The following is a 21,026-nucleotide window of genomic DNA, read 5'->3' on the forward strand; positions in this document are numbered from 1 at the left end:
GGTCCCTGAAGGACTCAGACAGGGGAAACTGAGTGAAAAGTTCAATGGTGAGTGAACCCCAGACAAGGGCCCTAGACTATGAATTTTTAAAAAGTAATCCTCAATATCTCCCAGAAGGAAAACAATGACATATTAAGTTACACTTTTCTGTATTCTTTTTTTTTAGATATGAGCATCCTTGGTTGCTTTTGTCAGTTATCTCACCAATGAATGGTGTTATCAACCAATGAATGAAGTCAGGGCTGTGAATCATATGTGAGTTGTTTCAACTCCAGACAATAGAAATCTGTGGAGTCTTTTCAAGTTTTGGTTTCCCCACTACCTTTCAGTGGACTTCCCTTGATTCTGTCTTGTTCTCTAGTAGTTCTTGATATTTCCATAATTTGCTGTTCATTTGCCCATGGTAACCAGGATGTACTTTCCTAAGGTTTGTTCATCTGAGTTCAACACTATAGAAGATGTTTCTTGCAAGTACTGCTACACAATCAGCATGGGTGGGTGTTAACATAACCAGCTCCCCCAATTGTGAATGCATGGTGTGATTTAGGCAGGTGTCTTGCTCTGCAACAGCTAACGACCAGGGCCTGTTAACTTCCAGTGCAATGGTATGCATGTCTACTAAGAAGTATGTCTCTGTGTTTATTGATTACCTCCAAGTATGTGGGTACAGGGTGAATTTCATAGAAGAATGCAGCCTCCAAATATGGCAGAAGGTTTCAAATCACAGTCCGGAATATCTGCACCAGATGATACACCTGTACTGTCCAGGGTAGGGCAACCCATTTAGAAGAGGTCACCTTCCTGCTACCCATATCCAAGAGCCATACTCCACACACCTCTATGTTTAGCTCTATTCTCAGACCCTAATCTGACCATTAATGACACCAGACACCCATCAAGCAGCGAATTCTTACATCAGGGAGAGGAAGACATGGCTCCATCAGGATATTGATGAGACTTCACTCCAAATCTAAAGATCAGCACTCCCAAAGCTGCCCTACAGAGGTTGATGAGCATGGTGGACAGAATAGAACACTGCTGGACTGAGCAGAAATCCCCACTCCAATTCATCTGGAAGTACAATTCCCTTTCCACAGGAAAACATGTAGGACCCCTTGGAACTTCACTGTCAGGCAGACAGAAACACACAAGAGTATGCGGCCAGGATTCTGGTCCCAATGAATTGGAAGAGTGAAATTACACCTACAAAGTCAGAATGGCAGGTAAAAAGGACAGAATACATCCAATTGGCAATAATGATGGGGGGAGTTAGAGGGTACTCGGAGTAGAGGGTGAATAAAGAATGGATAGTATTTTAAAGAATATTTGAAAAACTACTGTGGTAGCAAAAATCTCCTGTCAGACCTTGAATGATTCTTGTAATTTATAGATAATAAACAAAGGATTTTTCTCTGAAGGAAATTAAGGAAACAAATTATACTAACATAATACCGTGTAAAAAAATAACAAATGAGATTCAGTTTTTTGAGAACAATCTGAAGTTTATTTTATTCTTTCTTATCTTCTTCATTTTCTTTTTTCTTCTTCTCTATTTGTTGTCATATTTTTCTTCTTTCCCATGTAGTGTACATGCATAAATTGTAACATGGTAAATTGTTGTGTCAATATGTGTTGAATGTTTAATACAGATAGATAGATAAATAGATAGATAAATGAAACACATAAGAGGAGGCTAGCTCTTATGAGTCAATAAGGAAAAGGGCTAAGATTTTTGTGATAAGTCAAATACTCTCAAATATCTTCCCCAAATCATAAAGTCTCAATGAACTGAAAATAACCCCAAGTAAATGGTTCTGGTTCTCCTTTCCAATTAGGGTTACACTAAAATTTTCTTAATTAAAAGGAATCATGACATGCTGTTTGAAATTTGATTCTCTTTGCATTGTAAGAAGAAACTAACATTCTCTTTTCTTGACACATTATGCAAGCAAAAACACAGCTATCATTGAAAATTGGAACTTCTTTGAACTTTGTGGCACAACTCTCCAATAAATCATTTTGGGGGAAATATGCAACCAATGCATATATTTATAGAAATAACATGAAAATGCATTCTATTAGGAAATATTGGATAGAGAAACCTGTATATCACGAGAAATGGTACAGAAATAATCATGAGGGGTTCTTGGGTTGTTTGTTTGTTTTTAAAAAATGAATATATAGCAATTTGCTTTGGAAATAAAAGATGGATTAAAGTTCAAAAGAGCAAGAAACTGAGATAAATTATACTGACAGTTTTCTCCAACCACAACATCTCTTTGTTGAAAAAACTTCCAGAGTAAAGAAACAGAAAGAATCCACAGCACATGTAATAAAACACAAATAGATTCCCCCCCCCAACTAATAAAATGAGAAATTCTGATACAGAAATTACGGGACCAATCACAGTTATCAATATCCAATGAAGGCCTGAGTGGAAAACAGAGTCCATTACATCACATAAAAAAAAATATTTATGTGATGTTGAGAAAATTAAGCTTTTTTTCAATATCCCTTAAAGATCAATATTTCATCATGGAACACATCAACATGTCAGACAACTGAAGAAAGTATTTGGTTATGTACCCTAAAAGGGAAACTGAAATGCAGCTTAAACTTTGAAGAGAAGTGTATTGATAACTTCACTTTTTTCCAGATGGAATAACAAGCTGGCTCTGGTCCCTGAAGGACTCAGACAGGGGAAAATGAGTGAAAAGTTCAATGGTGAGTGAACCCCATACAAGGGCCCCAGACTATGAATTTTTTAAAAATAATACTCAATATCTCCTAGAAGGAAAACAATGACATATTAAGTTACAATTTTCTGTATTCTTTTTTTTAGATATGAGCATCCTTGGTTGCTTTTGTCAGTGTTATCAACCAATGAATGAAGTCAGGGCTGTGAATCATATCTGAGTTGTTTCAACCCCAGACAATAGAAATCTGTGGAGTCTTTTCAAGTTTTTCTTTCCCCACTACCTTTCAGTGGACTTCCCATGATTCTGTCTTGTTCTCTAGTAGTTCTTGATATTTCCATAATTTGCTGTTCATTTGCCCATGGTAACCAGGATGTACATTCCTAAGGTTGGCTCATCTGAGTTGAACCCTATAGAAGATATTTCTTGCAAGTACTGCTACACAATCAGCATGGGTGGGTGTTAACATAACCAACTCAACAAAATGTGAATGCAGTGTGATTTATGTGGGCTCTTGCTGTGCAGCAGCTTATGACCAGAGCCTGTTAACTCCCAGTACAATGGTATGCATGTCTACTAAGAAGCATGTCTCCTTGTGTTTATTGATTACCTCCAAGTAAGTGGGTACAGGATGAGTTTCAAAGAAAATTATAGCCTCCAAAGATGGCAAGAGGTTTCAAATCACAGGCCAGAATATTTGCACCAGATGATGCACCTGTAGTGTCAAGGGTAGGGCAACCCATCTAGAAGAGGTCCCTTCCTGCTACCCATATCCAAGAGCCATACTCCACACACCTCTATGTTTAGCTATATTCTCAGACCCTAATTTGCCCATGAATGACTCCAGACACCAATCAAGCAGCTAATTCTTAGGTCAGGGAGAAGAAGTCTTAGCTCCATCGGGATATTGATGAGGACTTCACTCCAAGATCAGCACTCCCAAAGCTGCCATACAGATGTTGAAGAGCATGGTGGGGGGAAAGGAACACCGCTGGACTGAGTAAAAATCCCCACTCATATTCACTCCCAGAATAAAGAAAGAGAAAGAAACCACAGCACATGTAATAATACACAAATAGGTTTGTTTTTTCAACTGATAAAATGAGAAATTCAAATACAGTAATGAAGGAAGCCATCACAGCTACCAATGTCCAATGAAGGCCTGAGTAGAAAAGGGAGTCCATTATATGACAATCAAAAATATGTGTGTGACATATAAAATTTCAGCTATTTCAGTATCCATTAAATACCAATATTTCTTCATAGAACCTGTCAGACATCTGAACAATCCATTTGGTACTGTATCCTAACAGGGAAATTGAAATGCAGCTTAAACATTGTAGTGAAATGTAATGACAACTTTAATACGAATGTCTATAACTAATGTTGTGTGCATGTACTTTCTCCCAACTGCCTTCTCCAACACCAATTAAGGTATGATGAGACCAGAGAGATGGCTTAATCCTTTCTTCGTATTAATCGATCCCTGCAGTTCAGTTCAGGCCTCAGCACAATGATGTAGCATTTTGGGGAAAAGATACAACCCAGTAATCCAGCACTGGAGGCCAGGATGGAGAAGATCTCCACAGCCACCATGTGTTTCCCTCTTGTGCTCAGGTAGGTGGGAACAAAAGAGACCCAAACACTGCAAAATGCTAACATACTGAAGGTAATGAACTGGGCTTCATTAAAACTGTCAGGTAACTTGCGGGCCAGGAAGGCCACAATGAAACTAGCAATGGCCAAGAAGCCCATGTAGCCTAAGACACAATAGAACATGGTGACAGACCCAACATTACATTGCACAATGGTTTCTTCAGCTACTGAATTCATGTCTAGATCAGGGAAGGGGGGAGACGTTGTCAGCCACAGAGTACAGATACCAACTTGAATGAGGGAACCTGAAAGGACAATGGAATGGGCCAGTCTCTTTCCCACCCATTTCTTCATCTTAGATCCTGGCTTTGTGGCTATGAATGCTAGAGAAACAATGATGGTCTTGGCCAACACACAAGAAACAGCTACAGAGAAGATGATGCCAAAAGCAGGTTGTTGGAGAAGGCAAGTCACTTTCCCAGGTTGGCCGAGGAAAAGCAAAGAGGAGAGGAAGCAGAGCAAGAGGGAGACCAGGAGAGTGTAGGTGAGCTCTCGGTTGTTGGCTATGACTATGGGGGTATCTTTGTGCTGCATAAAAATAACCAACACCAAAGCTGTAATCAAAGAACACAAGACACAAACTGAAGCTAAAGTGATCCCTAAAGGTTCTTTATAGGACAGAAAATGCATAACTTTGGGGATGCATCCATTTCTCTTCTTGTTTGGATATTGATCTTCTGGGCAACTGAAACATCCGTCCATATCTGAGAAAAATAATGAAATGTATATATAGAAATCCAGCACCAATTCATCTGACCTAGCCCATTGAATAAACCGTGTATTGTGACAAATTGTACATTATGGCTGTTCCACCACAGGACTGGCTACCAAGGCACATTTGTGGCACATTGGCCAAGAGACACATCACACCAACCAGCAGTAAACATATTGCCACATTTAAAAGAGGTATGAGATGGGGAGGTCTGCTTTAGGGCCTTATATGAGGAGCAAATCCTTGATTTGATTCCCAGCCCTTCTAATGCTTGTTCATTAGTGCTCCCTTTCACTTGAAGCCTGCTAGTTGCTATCTTTTGAAGAACCACATTCTAGCCTATCACAGTTTTCTCTCCTTTGCTGGAGCTTTTGGTTTTTCTCTCTCCCACAGTCGTACCTGGATTGATACCTGAGGATTCTTGCATCCTCTGGTGAAGCAGCAATTAATCTGCTAGCACAATCGCAAAGCAAAGCAGAGTCAGGCAGAGTTTCAAAATCAAAAGGCAACCAGAGATTGTAGGGTGGCAAATGCTTTCCTTTGCTGGCCTGAGGCTTTTCCTTTCATAGCTCCTGTCAATTCAGGGTATGCATAGGTTGTCACTGGGTTACAATGCCCCTAATTCCCCCTATGCCTTAGTTTGCTTTGAGTTTCTTTCAAAGATGATGCCTCTCACAGGGCTTCTTTGTTTCAGGATTTATGTATGGAAGGGGAGCAGGCTCTGCTCCAAAACTGACCAGTTAGGCAAGGATTCAATAGCTTCAACTCACCATGAACACCTCCCTCATTCTCTGAGAGGTACCAGCACTGATTTCCAGTGTGTTCTGGCTTTTAAAAAGCCCTGTGTGTCACCCAATGGCTAAAATTCTGCCTTTAGAATTTATCCTTATCTGCTGATCTTGTTATGTTCACGAAATAAAAGTGACCCATCTCAAGCCCAGCCTGTGTGTCAGTCTCTTTGTTTGGTCATCAGGATGCAAGAGCTTTACCTACCAGTCTGGTTTGAAATCTTCCCTTCTGGGCATGGAGCACAATCATAGCAACAAAACTTTTCCCCTTCCTTCCTTTTCTTCTGATGACCAGAGTGGCAGGGTTCATTGCACAAAGAACAGGGAATCACCTGTACAAAAATATGGGAAAGTTGGGGGTAGAAGTGCCTTCCTATATGGCACCCACAGGACAAGCTTATGCTTTATTTTTAGTGCACTTTCAGGGTAATACTGATTTCAAAGTAAGAAAATGGAGATTTGGCAAATCAATTTCGCATCATATTTCTGCATGCACTAGACATCACTCTTGTTCTTCTTATTCCTGTTGCTATTTAGTAGCTTTACTCTTACCTGCAAACTCTCTGCAGGTGAGTAACTATAATCCGTACCTGGTTAAAACTTTTGTGCCATAAAATTTTGTCCTCATTTATGATTAACTCATTATTTCCTCTATCACTGAGACCCACCGATCCAACTTTTACTCTCTGGAAAGATGTGTTTGGGAATGTGACAAGATTCATGATATCAAATCCTCCTCTCATTTCCTTGTTATCATTAAATGATACCGTTTCTCCCGCTGAGTTGTTAAAGGAAACACCTTGAAGAAATGAGTTGATCTATTTAAAAAGAAAAAGAAGAATCAAACTTTCTGAGGTTCCAAGTGGAACAGATTACAAGGTCAAGTTACATGGTGAAATGTAAACCAGGAAGAGTGTAACCATGACTAAGATGCAGAATACTTTATCATCTGTTTTTTTAAATATGAGAAGAGGAGCTGTAAAGGGGAGCAGCTCACTGGTTGAGCATCTCCTTGCATGGAAGGGCGCAAATTCAATCCCCAGAATCTTCAGTGAGACTGGGAATCTCATCTTGTCTCAAACCCTGGACAGTCCAAACCAGACAGAGTACAGAACACTGAAACAGATGGATCTGAGGCCTAACTTAGTATACAGCAACTTCCTGTCCTTCTGCTAATCAGTCCATTGACATGAATTGAAATTGATAGGTCCCAGATTCAATTGCCAGAATCTTCAGGTAACACTGGGGATCTGATCTTCACTTAAACCCTAGGGAAGCCAAAGCCCGTTGGAGCACCCAGGGCTTTCCAAACTTGGGTCTCCATCTGTTTTTGCACTAAAAGAGCAATCATTCCTAGCTAGCAGGACCAGTGGTCAGGGATGATGGGAATGGCAGTCCAAAAACAGCGGGAGGCCCAAGTTTGGAAAGCTCTAGAGTACACAATACTGAAACTGATGACTGAAAGGCCTAACTCAGTATAAGGAACTTCCGGTGTTCTTTCTGCTAATTGATCCATTGACATGAGAATATTTGGCTCTGCAACATTACCTGCCAAGGCTGCAGAGATGGAAATCCAACACTGTAACCAGCGGTCACTGCTCTGTGTGGGGATCTGGATGAGGAAATGGCTTGCAATGTGTGAGCTACAGCATAGGCAGCATTATAGATACTGTAGCTCTGCCCAGTCATGTGCATTTCAAAAAGACCTGACGGGAGACTTTCTAGCCTCTCCTCTCCAGTACACGTTCCATCTTCCTTGATACCTGGATCAGGATAGAGACAGTCAAATGCCTGCTCCCAGAAGTCCTTCCAAAAGCCATCTGCTTTGGTCCTGTGTGTTTGGATATTCTTAAGGAATTGGTTGAACTGTAGAAGTTCTTCTGAGTGAATTGTAAAGCAAAGGGCACCTTGGAACCCTTGAAAATCCATGTTTCTCAGAAATCCAAATGATACAAAATCTATCTGGGCTGTCATGATCCAGACCTTCCCAAATGATGTGTTTTGCTTATTGCTATAATCTATTGCAAACATCGCTGTTTTCAGCCATGCAATTGTCCCATCACCTCCATAGATGATAAGGGTACTGGCCTTTTCATCTCTGAGACCTTCATAAACACCTTCAATTTCACCAGATATTTTTTCCAGATCTTCTATACGAATTTGAGTTGAGATTCTTTTTGTGAAGGCTGAACAGATTCCATTCTGGCTAAACAATGGCTCCAGGATCTTCAAAAAATGTTCTCCGCTGTCATATTTGGTGACAAAGAGCCCCACCCACTTCCATCTGAAATACTGGAGTAACTGGATAATCCCTACATATTGAAGGTCTTCATTTGGGACCATGGTATAAAAAGACTTCTGCATTGATTGACTCTCTTCTGAAGCAAATGAGCCATAGGTGAGCTAAAAGAAAACGATAATTTAGCAGAATATTTCATTAAGAAATTTGTAGGAAAACTTTGAATTAGTTTTTTATTAAAAAAAGTTCTTGTTAGATTTCTTGTTATGGGGAAGTAATGAAATTTTCAGGTTATTTCTCTATCACACTAATATTTCTCTTTTACTTCTGAATAAAAGAATTGCAAAAGAAACTTCCCCACATTCCCCTATGCACCGATTCTACCTGTGGAGCCCTGTAGAGACTTAAGATATCTGCCATGTGGATAGAAGTGTCAGAAGTAAGTCCCCCAATCACAGCCATGAGGTTTTTCTGAGTGTCACATTTGTAGTTGGGGACAAATCTTTGCCATTTGAAGAGAAGGTCCAAAGTGGTTCGATAGGTCATTCTCCCATCGAAGTAGCTGTCATAGATGTGGAAACCAAATGTGACATTAGGCAAGATCTTCGGATTGTCATTGATCTCTTTTATGGCAAACACCAAAGCCAAGATGTTCTGATAGAACTTCGTGGTTACACTGTCAATAGGGAAGATATTTTCATGCATGAGACTCTTATGCCCTTTTCCTGTTCATAAAACATATTCAGCCCAAATCATTTTTATGGTCGAGGAGAGCAGCGTTATTTGCCGTTTGCAGTGTGTCTTTGACACATTTGCTCTTTTCTTGGTTTCTGGCTTTTTCTCCTCTGCACTTTCACCTCTAAGCATCCTAGCAGAATAAACTTATTTCCCAGTCTAATGAGTAATTTGGCACGCTTACATTAATTATTTCATTTTCATTGTCTGCAGTTTTTGGCATTTCCTTTCCCTCTGATGACACTCCTGCACCATGCCTCCCTGCATTTATATATCTATATGTGTTCCTATTAACCTGGAACTATACTATTCTTGAATTCTCATATTCTGAACATGATGGGGGTCCACACAAGTTTATGGAATAAAGTATTGTTCACACTGTTTAGATGTGTATGCTACAATTAACCTTTTCATCTCCTAGGACAAACCTGCAATTGTGTTTTGTGTTTTGTTTTAATCAACCTGGTGATCAGACCCAAGTTTACCCTGTGCTAGAATGTAAACTAACATTTAAAACAAAACAATAAATTTATAAGACACCCAAATCTGGGCATCCAAGTATTCATCCTCTCTGCCCCTGGTTATCTGATTTGGAGCTGATGGAATATTCCAGATTAGTCCAGTCCCAGCTTTCCATGCTAACTGATACATTGCACTGGCTCTCCAATTAATAATGGACTAATTGAAACAGCTACATATCAGCTAGATGCCATTGTTAATAGAAGAACAAATGGCAGCTTTCCAATATAGACCTGCTAGTGTCATTCAAAATAATCCTTGTGACAAAAGAGCAAAATAAAATCATATGTAGTATAATTCATAAGATGCTATTTCTTTTTCAATCAATACCAGTCATCCTGAAAGATGAATGCTTTAAAAAATGGCAGAAAGAGATTTCAAGATTTATTTGGGGGGGGGGGAGCCAAGGATAAAACATAAAATACTTACAGATGTAAAAAATAGAGGTGGGTTTGCCCTCCCAGACCTTAAATTGTATTATTAATCTGCTTGTTTGGTATGGATCAGGGACTGGATGAGATTGGATAAGCAAGAGGCATTAGAACTAGAAGGAAATGACTACAGATTTGGCTGGCACGGATACTTATGGTACGGGAAAGGAAAGGTTCATAGAGGTTTTTACAACCATATCATCAAAAATTCACTAATGAGAGTATGGAAGAGATACAAAGACTTATTGGAACAATAAGTGAACATGTCGTGGCTTTCACCACATGAAGCATTACTGCTCAAACCACTTGGAAAAAAAGGAAAATAGCTCACATATGCTGATTTATTAAAGGAACATGATGGAAAATGGAAATTAAGAGATTATGATGAGATCATAGACCGCTTTCAGAGTTGGTTGCATTATCGACAATTATATGAAACACATAAAGAAGACAGCAAGAAAGGATTTAGTTATACTAGATCTAGGTTTCAAACGGAAGTGATTGAAGGGAAAGTGAAACTACTGAAGGCCGCATACAGCATACTATTAGAATGGGAGACGAAACATGAAGAGGTAAAATCAGTTATGATTAAATGGGCACCAGATGTAGGGCACAACCTTATGATGGAAGATTGGGTTAAATTATGGAAAACTGACTTAAAATTTACAGATTGTTCCCTGTTGAAGGAGAATTACATGAAGATGATGTATAGATGGTACACAACACCAGTGCAGTTAGGGAAAATGTAAAAAAACTAGTTCATATATATGTTGGAAGTGTAAGGAAAAGGAGGGAACATTTTATCATATGTGGTAGGATTGTAAGGTAATTTAAAAAAAGGGGGGAAATGATTTAAAATGAATTGAGGAAAATGTTCCATTTAACATTTCTTTAAAAACCCAAGGCCTTTTTGTTGGGGATTGTAGGGAAAGACCTGCCAAAAAAGTAAAAAAAAACATCTTCATGTATGCGACAACGGCCGCGAGAGTTCTGGTAGCACAAGGATGGAAGACTGAAGAAACCCCAACTAAAGAATCATGGCAAGAAAAATTGACGGACTATGCAGAACTGGCAAAACTGACATATAAGCTACGGGACAAGGATAACTGTGACTTTAAGGATGAACGGGAACCTTTCACAAAGTATTTGAAGATGCAACAAAGCGAACTGGACTCCTTGGCAGGTTTTGAATAAACATTCACAAACCTTTTATTGATAATAATCAGCTAAAAAGTTTGAGGATCGATACAACTTTGTAACATGCAGAAAACAGCATTCTTAGAGAAACCAAAGACTGAAACTGAGGGAAGTTGGGGGTGGGGGCTAGGTTTAGTGTGGGAGGGGGGAGGGAGGAAAAATGGGGAAAGAAACAAGGATGATATGTTTTTGGATAATATGTCTTGTTATAATTTTGAATTAAAAAAAATTAAAAAGAAAGAAAGACTGGACCTCCAGAACGAATTAAGCTCCTAACCCAAGGTACCATTGTATATTCCTGTAAACCTGAAATTATGCTACTGAGGAAGACTCATCTCCTGATCATCTTGGGGTTCCACACAAGCTTATGGAATAAAGTATTGTTAAGTCTTTAAGGTGTTTCAGGAGTCCCCTATGCTTATGTCAATATGTTGGTTTTATTTAGCTTTCTGTTCAGTCGGGTTTCAATTCAGTTTGAATATACACGTACATATCCATATACATTTTATAATTTTCTTCTATTTGATTAACAAGGGATTTGAGGGTTGACTGTTTCTTACTGAGGTGCCAGTCTAGCAAAGATGCCTGCCTCTCCACCATTTTCCTGCTCTCAATCTCAGTAAGCAGGGGGAAAAGAACCTACTGTCAGCAGAATATTTTTCTTACTCTGCCTCGCCAAGCATGCTGCTTCTCCTTCTAGTCCTGTTGTGCTGGATGAGTTTCAGTTGGTAACGCTCGAGGATGTGGACAAGGTGCTCAGATCAGTCAGGGTGACCACTAGCACTCTACACCCTTGCCCCTCTTGGCTGGTAAAAACCAGCAGGGAGGCACACTTGGTTGGTCCAGTGAGGTGATCAGTGCCTCTATATGAGAGAGGGTGGTTCCTGCCTGTTTGAAGGAGGCAGTGGTAAAACTACTCCTTCAGAAAGCTTCCCTGGATTCAGAAAACTCAACTAATTACCAGCCAATTGCTAATATCCCTTTCCTGAGCAAGGTTCTGGAGCAAGTGGTCGCAGACCAGATCCAGGTGCTTTGGGAAGAAACTGATTTTCTGGATCCATATGGTTTTGGAACAGAAACTGCTTTGGTTGCCCTGTATGATGACCTCTGTTGAGAAAGAGGCAAGGGAAACATGTCCCTGATAATTCTTCTTGACCCTCAGCAGCTTTCAATACCATAGACCCTCGTATCTTTCTGGAGCGACTGTCTGAACTAGGGGTGGGGGCACCACTTTGTGGTGGCTTCATTCCTACTTGGATGGTCGTTCCCAGACGGTGTTAGTTGGGGAATGCTTTTCAGCCCCGTGGAACCTTCAGTGTGGGGTTTTTGAGGGCACAATCCTATCTCCTACATTGTTCAACGTCTACATAAAATTGCTGGGTGGGGTTATCCGGATCTTTGAAATACACTGTCAGCAGTATGCTGACGACACTCAGCTGTATTCCTCCTTTACATCTGCAGGAGAGGCACTGGAAGTGCTGGACCAGTGTATTGCCTCTTTAATGGACTGGATAAGAATCAACAAACTGAAGCTCTATCCAGATAAGACAGAGGCACTGTTAGTGGGTGGTTCCCTAGACCAGATGGGTTGGAGAGCACTTGCTCTTGATGGGGTTACACTTCCTCTGAAGGAGCAGGTTCATAGCTTCGGGGTACTCCTGGATTCTTTGCGGTCACTCAAGGCTCAGGTGGCCTCAGTGGCCCTGAGTGCCTACCATCAGCTTTGTCTGGTGGCCCAGCTACACTCCTACAATATCTGGACAGGGATAGCCCAACTACTTTTGAATGCTTTTATTTTGATGCTTTTGAATTATGGTGCTGGAGGAGACTCTTGAGAGTCCCATGAACTGCAAGAAGATCAAACCTATCCATGACTGACCGAACCCAAAGGGTGCTCATCAATGGTTCCTCTTCATCCTGGAGAAGAGTGACTAGTGGGGTGCCACAGGGTTCTGTCTTGGGCCCGGTCTTATTCAACATCTTTATCAACGACTTGGATGATGGACTCAAGGGCATCCTGATCAAATTTGCAGATGACACCAAACTGGGGGGGGGGGTGGCTAACACCCCAGAGGACAGGATCACACTTCAAAACGACCTTGACAGATTAGAGAACTGGGCCAAAACAAACAAGATGAAATTTTACAGGGAGAAATGTAAAGTATTGCACTTGGGCAAAAAAAAATGAGAGGCACAAATACAAGATGGGTGACACCTGGCTTGAGAGTAGTACATGTGAAAAGGATCTAGGAGTCTTGGTTGACCACAAACTTGACATGAGCCAACAGTGTGACGCGGCAGCTAAAAAAGCCAATGCAATTCTGGGCTGCATCAATAGGAGTATAGCATCTAGATCAAGGGAAGTAATAGTGCTACTGTATTCTGCTCTGGTCAGACCTCACCTGGAGTACTGTGTCCAGTTCTGGGCACCACAGTTCAAGAAGGACACTGACAAACTGGAACGTGTCCAGAGGAGGGCAACCAAAATGGTCAAAGGCCTGGAAACGATGCCTTATGAGGAACGGCTAAGGGAGCTGGGCATGTTTAGCCTGGAGAAGAGGAGGTTAAGGGGTGATATGATAGCCATGTTCAAATATATAAAAGGATGTCACATAGAGGAGGGAGAAAGGTTGTTTTCTGCTGCTCCAGAGAAGCAGACACGGAGCAATGGATCCAAACTACAAGAAAGAAGATTCCACCTAAACATTAGGAAGAACTTCCTGACAGTAAGAGCTGTTCGACAGTGGAATTTGCTGCCAAGGAGTGTGGTGGAGTCTCCTTCTTTGGAGGTCTTTAAGCAGAGGCTTGACAACCATATGTCAGGAGTGCTCTGATGGTGTTTCCTGCTTGGCAGGGAGTTGGACTCGATGGCCCTTGTGGTCTCTTCCAACTCTATGATTCTATGATTCATTCTTAAGGAAATCAGCCATGAGTGCTCACTGGAAGGACAGACTGTGAAGCTGAGGCTCCAATACTTTGGCCACCTCATGAGAAGAGAAGACTCCCTGGAAAAGACCCTGATGTTAGGAAAGATGGAGGGCACAAGGAGAAGGGGATGGCAGAGGACGAGATGACAGTGTTCTCGAAGCTACCAGCATGAGTTTGACCAAACTGTGGGAGGCAGTGGAAGACAGAAGAGCCTGGCGTGCTCTGGTCCATGGGGTCACGAAGAGTCGGACACGACTAAATGACTAAACAACAACAAAGCCTAACTACTGCTGTCTATGCTCTGGTAACCTCAAAGTTAAATTACCGCAATGTGTTATATGTAGGGCTTCCTCTGAAGATGATTCAGAAACTTCATCTGGTTCACAGTTCAGCGGCCAGGTTGCTCACCAGAGCAAGATGGTTTGAGCTTATTACGCTGATCTGGGTTCGACTGCACTGGATACCAATGAGTTTGGGGGCACAATTTAAAATGCTGATTTTGACCTATAAAGCCCATAAAAACTGCAATACCTCAAGGACCACCTCTTTCCATAAGAACCTCTCCATGTGCCTCTTCCTCGAGAGGTCCAGAGGATGGCAACACAAGAACGGGCCTTCTCTGCAGTAGCTCTGTGTCTGTGGAATTCTCTCTCTAGGAAATTTCACCTGACGTCTCTATTATACACCTTTAGGCACCAGGCAAAAACGTTCATTTTTAACAAGCCCTTTGCTTGATTTGATTGACATCCTATGCCCCTTTAAAATGTGGTTCTTTTGGGGGGGGGTATTGGGTTGTTGTTTTTATTTTGATTCTATAAATTGTGGATTTCTATCATTATTTTAATCTGTGAACCACCTCTGGGTATAGGGCAGTCTATAAATTCAATAAATAAATAAATATTTCTAAATATAATATCTTTGAACATATAATCTCACATGCAAAGCTGTTTGTTATTGTTCTTTCCTGATTCAGTGGAGCGTAGAATAAATAGAGGTGGAGGGAATATTCTTGCTTACTGTGGAATGTCAAACAGCTCCTGAGAAGGATGTACCGTGAATGAAACTTCATTAAAAACGTAGGTGCTCTGAGTAACAATTCCACCAATGAAGAGGTCCCCTGCTTGACCCCATTCATGGGGCACGAATATTGGATCAGCTGCAGGGCACTTCATTCTCCTGCCTTTGCACATTGTGTGAGGCAGCAGCAGCAGCAGCATCAGGAGCCTCACCATGGTAGTTTCAAAATCTCTCTTGGAAGATGCAGAGTTGTCCAAACACATCCCCTGTCTCAACTGAACCGTCTTGGAGGATGCACTGTGAGCCTTATTTTCAGCACAAGCAGGCGTTCAAATGCTTTGAATATGAAGTTAAATGATTAAAACTCCATTATAATCATAAAACAAATGTTGACAATAATGACCTCCACCTGTCTCAATACCCCACACTCCTACATCTCAGTGGCACAGGAGCGTATTTAATACTCTTACCATGCTGGGTTGTTGACTGTTTCCTGATGTCCTTAGGAAACTCTTGAATGCTCTGTCTGGCTGAACAAATTATTATGATCTAGATAACTGCAGAGGGAGATAATTACTTCATTACAATTTCGAGTTTGAGCGGCACATTTGCTCAAAAACTTTTTACTTTTTTATTAATTTTTTCCAGATGGAATAACAAGTTGGCCCTGAAGGACTCAGACAGGGGAAATTGAGTGAAAAGTTCAATGGTGAGTGAACCCCATACAAGGGTCCCAGACGATGAATTTTTAAAAAGTAATCCTCAATATCTCCCACAAGGAAAACAATGACATGTTGAGTTACACTTTTCTATATATATTTTTAGATATGAGCATCCTTGGTTGCTTTTGTCAGTGTTATCAACCAATGAATGAAGTCAGGGCTGTGAATCATATGTGAGCTGTTTCAACCCCAGACAATAGAAATCTGTGGAGTCTTTTCAAGTTTTGGTTTCCCCACTACCTTTCAGTGGACTTCCCTTGATTCTGTCTTGTTCTCTAGTAGTTCTTGATATTTCCATAATTTGCTGTTCATTTGCCCATGGTAACCAGGATGTACTTTCCTAAGGTTGGTTCATCTGAGTTCAACACTATAGAAGATGTTTCTTGCAAGTACTGCTACACAATCAGCATGGGTGGGTGTTAACATAACCAGCTCCCCCAATTGTGAATGCATGGTGTGATTTAGGCAGGTGTCTTGCTCTGCAACAGCTAACGACCAGGGCCTGTTAACTTCCAGTACAATGGTATGCATGTCTACTAAGTAGTATTTCTCTGTGTTTATTGATTACCTCCAAGTATGTGGCTACAGGGTGAATTTCATAGAAGAAGGCAGCCTCCAAATATGGCAGCAGGTTTCAAATCACAGTCCGGAATATCTGCACTAGATGATGCACCTGTACTGTCAAGGGTAGGGCAACCCATCTAGAAGAGGTCACCTTCCTGCTTCCCATATCCAAGAGCCATACTCCACACACCTCTATGTTTAGCTTTATTCTCAGACCCTAATTTGCCCATCAATGACTCCAGACACCCATCAAGCAGCTAATTCTTACGTCAGGGAGAAGAAGACAATGCTCCATCAGGATATTGATGAGACTTCACTCCAAATCTAAAGATCAGCACTCCCAAAGCTGCCCTACAGAGGTTGATGAGCATGGTGGGCAGACCAAAACACTGCTGGACTGAGCAGAAATCCCCACTCCAATTCATCTGGAAGTACAATTCCCTGTAGAAACCCTTGGAATCTCCACTGACAGGCACACAGAAACACAAAAGAGTATGCAGCCAGGATTCTGGTCCCAATGAATTGGAAGAGTGAAATTACACCTACAAAGTCAGAATGGCAGGTAAAAAGGACAGAATACATCCAATTGGCAATAATGATGAGGAGAGTTAGAGGGTACTCAGTGTAGAAGGTGAATAAAGAATGGATAGTATTTTAAAGAATATTTGAAAAACTACTGTGGTAGCAAAAATCTCCTGTCAGACCTTGAATGATTCTTGTAATTTAATAAACAAGATAATAAACAAAGGATTTTTCTCTGAAGGAAATTAAGGAAACAAAGTACACTAACATGATACCGTGTAAAAAAATAACAAATGAGATTCAGTTTTTTGAGAACAATCTGAAGTTTATTTTATCTTTCTTAGCTTTATTCTTCATTTTCTTTTTTCTTCTTCTCTATTTGTTGTCGTATCTTTCTTCTTTCCAATGTAGTGTACATGCATAAATTGTAACATGGTAAATTGTTGTGGAAATATGTGTTGAATGTTTAATACAGATAGATAGATAAATGAAACACACAAGAGTAGGCTATCTCTTATGAGTCAATAAGGAAAAGGGCTAAGATTTTTGTGATAGGTCAAATACTCTCAAATATCTTCCCCAAATCAAATAGACTCAATGAACTGAAAAATAACCCCAAGTAAATGGTACTGGTTCTCCTTTCCAATTCTGGATTACACTTCTATTTTCTTAAATAAAAAGAATCATGACATGCTGTTTCTGGTGGAAAAATTTGATTCTCTTTGCATTTTAAGAAGAAAATAACATTCTCTTTTCTTGACACATTATGCAAGCAAAAACACAGCTATCATTGAAAACTGGAACTTCTTTGAACTTTGTGGCACAACTCTCCAATAAATCATTTTGGGGGAAATATTCAACCAATGCATATATTTATAGAAATAACATGAAAATATATTCTATTAGGAAATATTGGATACAGAAAAGTGTATATCAGGAGAAATGACCCCTAAAACCCCTGAAAATAACCATGAGGGGTTCTTGGGTTGTTATGTTTGTTTTTTTAAAACTCTTTTTAAAATTAAAGTTTGTTTGTTTGTTTGTTTGTTTAAAGAATGAGTATATAGCAATTTGCTTTGGAAATTTCAAAAGAACAAGAACCTGAGATAAATTATACTGACAGTTTTCTCCAACCACAACATCTCTTTGTTGAAAAAACTCCCAGAGTAAAGAAATAGAAAGAATCCACAGCACATGTAATAAAACACAAATAGATTTTTAATTTTTAACTAATAAAATGAGAAATTCTGATACATAAATGAAGGGACCCATAACAGCTATCAATATCCAATGAAGGCCTGAGTGGAAAACAGAGTCAATTACATCACAATAAAAAAAATATTTATGTGATGTAGAGAAGATTAAACTTTTTTCAATATCCCTTAAAGATCAATATTTCATCATTTTCTCCCAACTGCCTTCTCCAACAGACAATAGGGTGTGATGAGCGAAGACAGATAGCTTAATCCTTTCTTCGTATTAATTGATCCCTGCAGTTCAGTTCAGGCCTCAGCACAATGATGTAGCATTTTGGGGAAAAGATACAACCCAGTAATCCAGCACTGGAGGCCAGGATGGAGAAGATCTCCACAGCCACCATGTGTTTCCCTCTTGTGCTCAGGTAGGTGGGAACAAAAGAGACCCAAACACTGCAAAATGCTAACATACTGAAGGTAATGAACTGGGCTTCATTAAAACTGTCAGGTAACTTGCGGGCCAGGAAGGCCACAATGAAGCTGGTGAGAGCCAAGAGGCCCATGTAGCCTAAAACACAATAGAACATGGTGACAGACCCAACATTACATTGCACAATGGTTTCTTCAGCTACTGAATTCATGTCTAGATCAGGGAAGGGGGGAGACGTTGTCAGCCACAGAGTACAGATACCCACTTGAATGAGGGAACCTAAAAGCACAATAGAATGGGCCAGTCTCTTTCCCACCCATTTCTTCATCTTAGAGCCAGGCTTTGTGGCTATGAATGCTAAAGAAACAATGATGGTCTTTGCCAACACACAAGAAACAGCTATGGAGAAGATGATGCCAAAAGCAGTTTGTTGGAGAAGGCAAGTGACTTTCCCAGGTTCGCCGAGGAAAAGCAAAGCGGAGAGGAAGCAGAGCAGGAGGGAGACCAGGAGAGTGTAGGTGAGCTCTCGGTTGTTGGCTATGACTATGGGGGTATCTTTGTGCTGGATAAAAATAGCCAACACCAAAGCAGTAATCAAAGAACATGAGACACAAACTGAGGCTAAAGTAATCCCTAAAGGTTCTGCATAGGACAGAAAACATATTGCTTTTGGGATGCATCCATTTCTCTTCTTGTTTGGATACTGACCTTCTGGGCAATTGAAACATGCATCCATATCTGAGAAATGTAAAGAAAATCATTAGTAGAAATCCAGCACCAACTCATCTGACCTAGCACACAAAGTCTTGTGGTGAATTGTACATTATGGCTGTTCCACCATCATTTCCCAGTAGTACTGACTGCTGAGGCAGATTTGTGGCACGTTAGCCATGAAGGACAGCACATGAACCAGCAGTGCACATACTGGTACATTTAAAAGTGGCATGAGATAGGCAGGGCTGCATTTTGGGCCCTATATAAGAGGCACCCAGCTGCCCTCTTCTCCAACAGAAGCTCTTTGGAGGGGTCCTCCATCTGCAGCCTACCTGGGTGTAGAAGGGTGTCCTCCTTACTTGAAAGTAGCCAGGGATTGGTTGCATTTTTGCAGAAGCACACTTGGCCACAACATGGCTGGGGCGAGGGCTATTCCCAGTGCCTGTGCAGGAGACCAGCCCAATACACAGAGCCTTGGGCCCCTTCCTATCTGGCAGCAGCAGCAACAGAAGGCCCAGTGTTTGTGTCAGTAATGGTGACTGAGGACCATTCTGACAGAGGTTTGCTTTGGTGACAACCACAACTGAGGCTCCTCTGGTAGTTGATGGAGACACCTATGAGAAAGTTAAGTGGGCACCCATGAGTTGTGCTTGCCTTTTGGGTTTGGTGAGTAGCCCCTTGAAGGCATGTCACTATAAGAACTTGCTGGCCTTTTGAATTTTTCTTGAATCACTAGGTATGCATATCTTAGGCAGATTTGCCAGATTTGCCTTTCCCATGTAACCCATGAGTTGTGTGTGGAGTTGGCAGTCTGGTCTTCTTTCCTTCTGAAGTTTGATGGTCTGTCTTTTTGGAGGGCCAACCGCCTCCTTGAGGATGGGCTTCAGATTTGCTCAGATGAATCATGATATTAGGATTTGGGTGTCTGTATTGGTGACAGCTGGTGCAGTATCCCATACCCACTTCCTGGTCACAGTCTAGACTACTATGACTACTACTACTATAATTTTGTACCATGCCTAGCCAATTTGGGCAGTTCCCAACAAATATAAAAACATAATAAAATATTAATTATTAAAAAGCTTCCCTGTACAGGGCTGTCTTCAGATGTCTTCTAAAGGTTATATAGTTACTCATCTGCTTGACAGGTGTTCCACGGAGTCGGTGCCACTACCGAGAATGCCCTCTGCCTGGTTCCCTGCAATCTAATTTCTCACAGTGAGGGAACCTCCAGAAGGCTCTAGGAGCTGGACTTCAGTGTTGTGGCTGAACGATGAGGGTGGAGATGTCCTTCAGGCATACAGGGCCAGGGCCATTTAGGGCTTTACACGTCAGCACCAACACTTTGACTTATGCTTGGAAATGTACTGGGAGCCAATGTAGGTCTCATTTTGGTGTGATAAACACAGGCAGGTGGTTAATAATTTTCACAAGCCATGTTTCTTGTGGGTCAGTGCCTCTGATATTCCTTTAATAGCATGACACACTTCAGGCATTGACAACAGTGTTGCTGATGCTTTATCTCGGAACCAGAAGGACTGCTTCTGCTGCCAGTTGTCCAGTGCCAGGACTCAACCAGAGGTTTCATGGGGTTACCTACACTCTTGGCCCATTCCAGTGGATTACCTGCTGGAGATTTGTGTTTGCTGCAAGAATAGGAGCCTCTTAGTGAACACCATATGTGTAAAAGAGTCGGGCATTTCCTTCTTGGCCAGATCCAAGGGTTTTCTTGATTCACCTTCGGATTTCAGGATTCACAGGATGCTAGAGGACTTGGCCAGGGAGGCTCCTATTGCCCCAAAATGCAGGCTGTGTATTTCTCCTGACCTACTCAAGGGTCTCTGTCATCAATGGGAAGCTTTGTGTATAAGATCCTATGGAACCGCATGGCTTCATGCTACAGCACTTACTGTGCTGCTGCTGCTGCTGTTGTTGTTGTTGTTGTTTTGTTGTTGTTTTA

Source organism: Podarcis liolepis (genome assembly GCF_965112155.1).
Source record: "Podarcis liolepis genome assembly, chromosome: 13".
Lineage (NCBI taxonomy): Eukaryota > Metazoa > Chordata > Lepidosauria > Squamata > Lacertidae > Podarcis > Podarcis liolepis.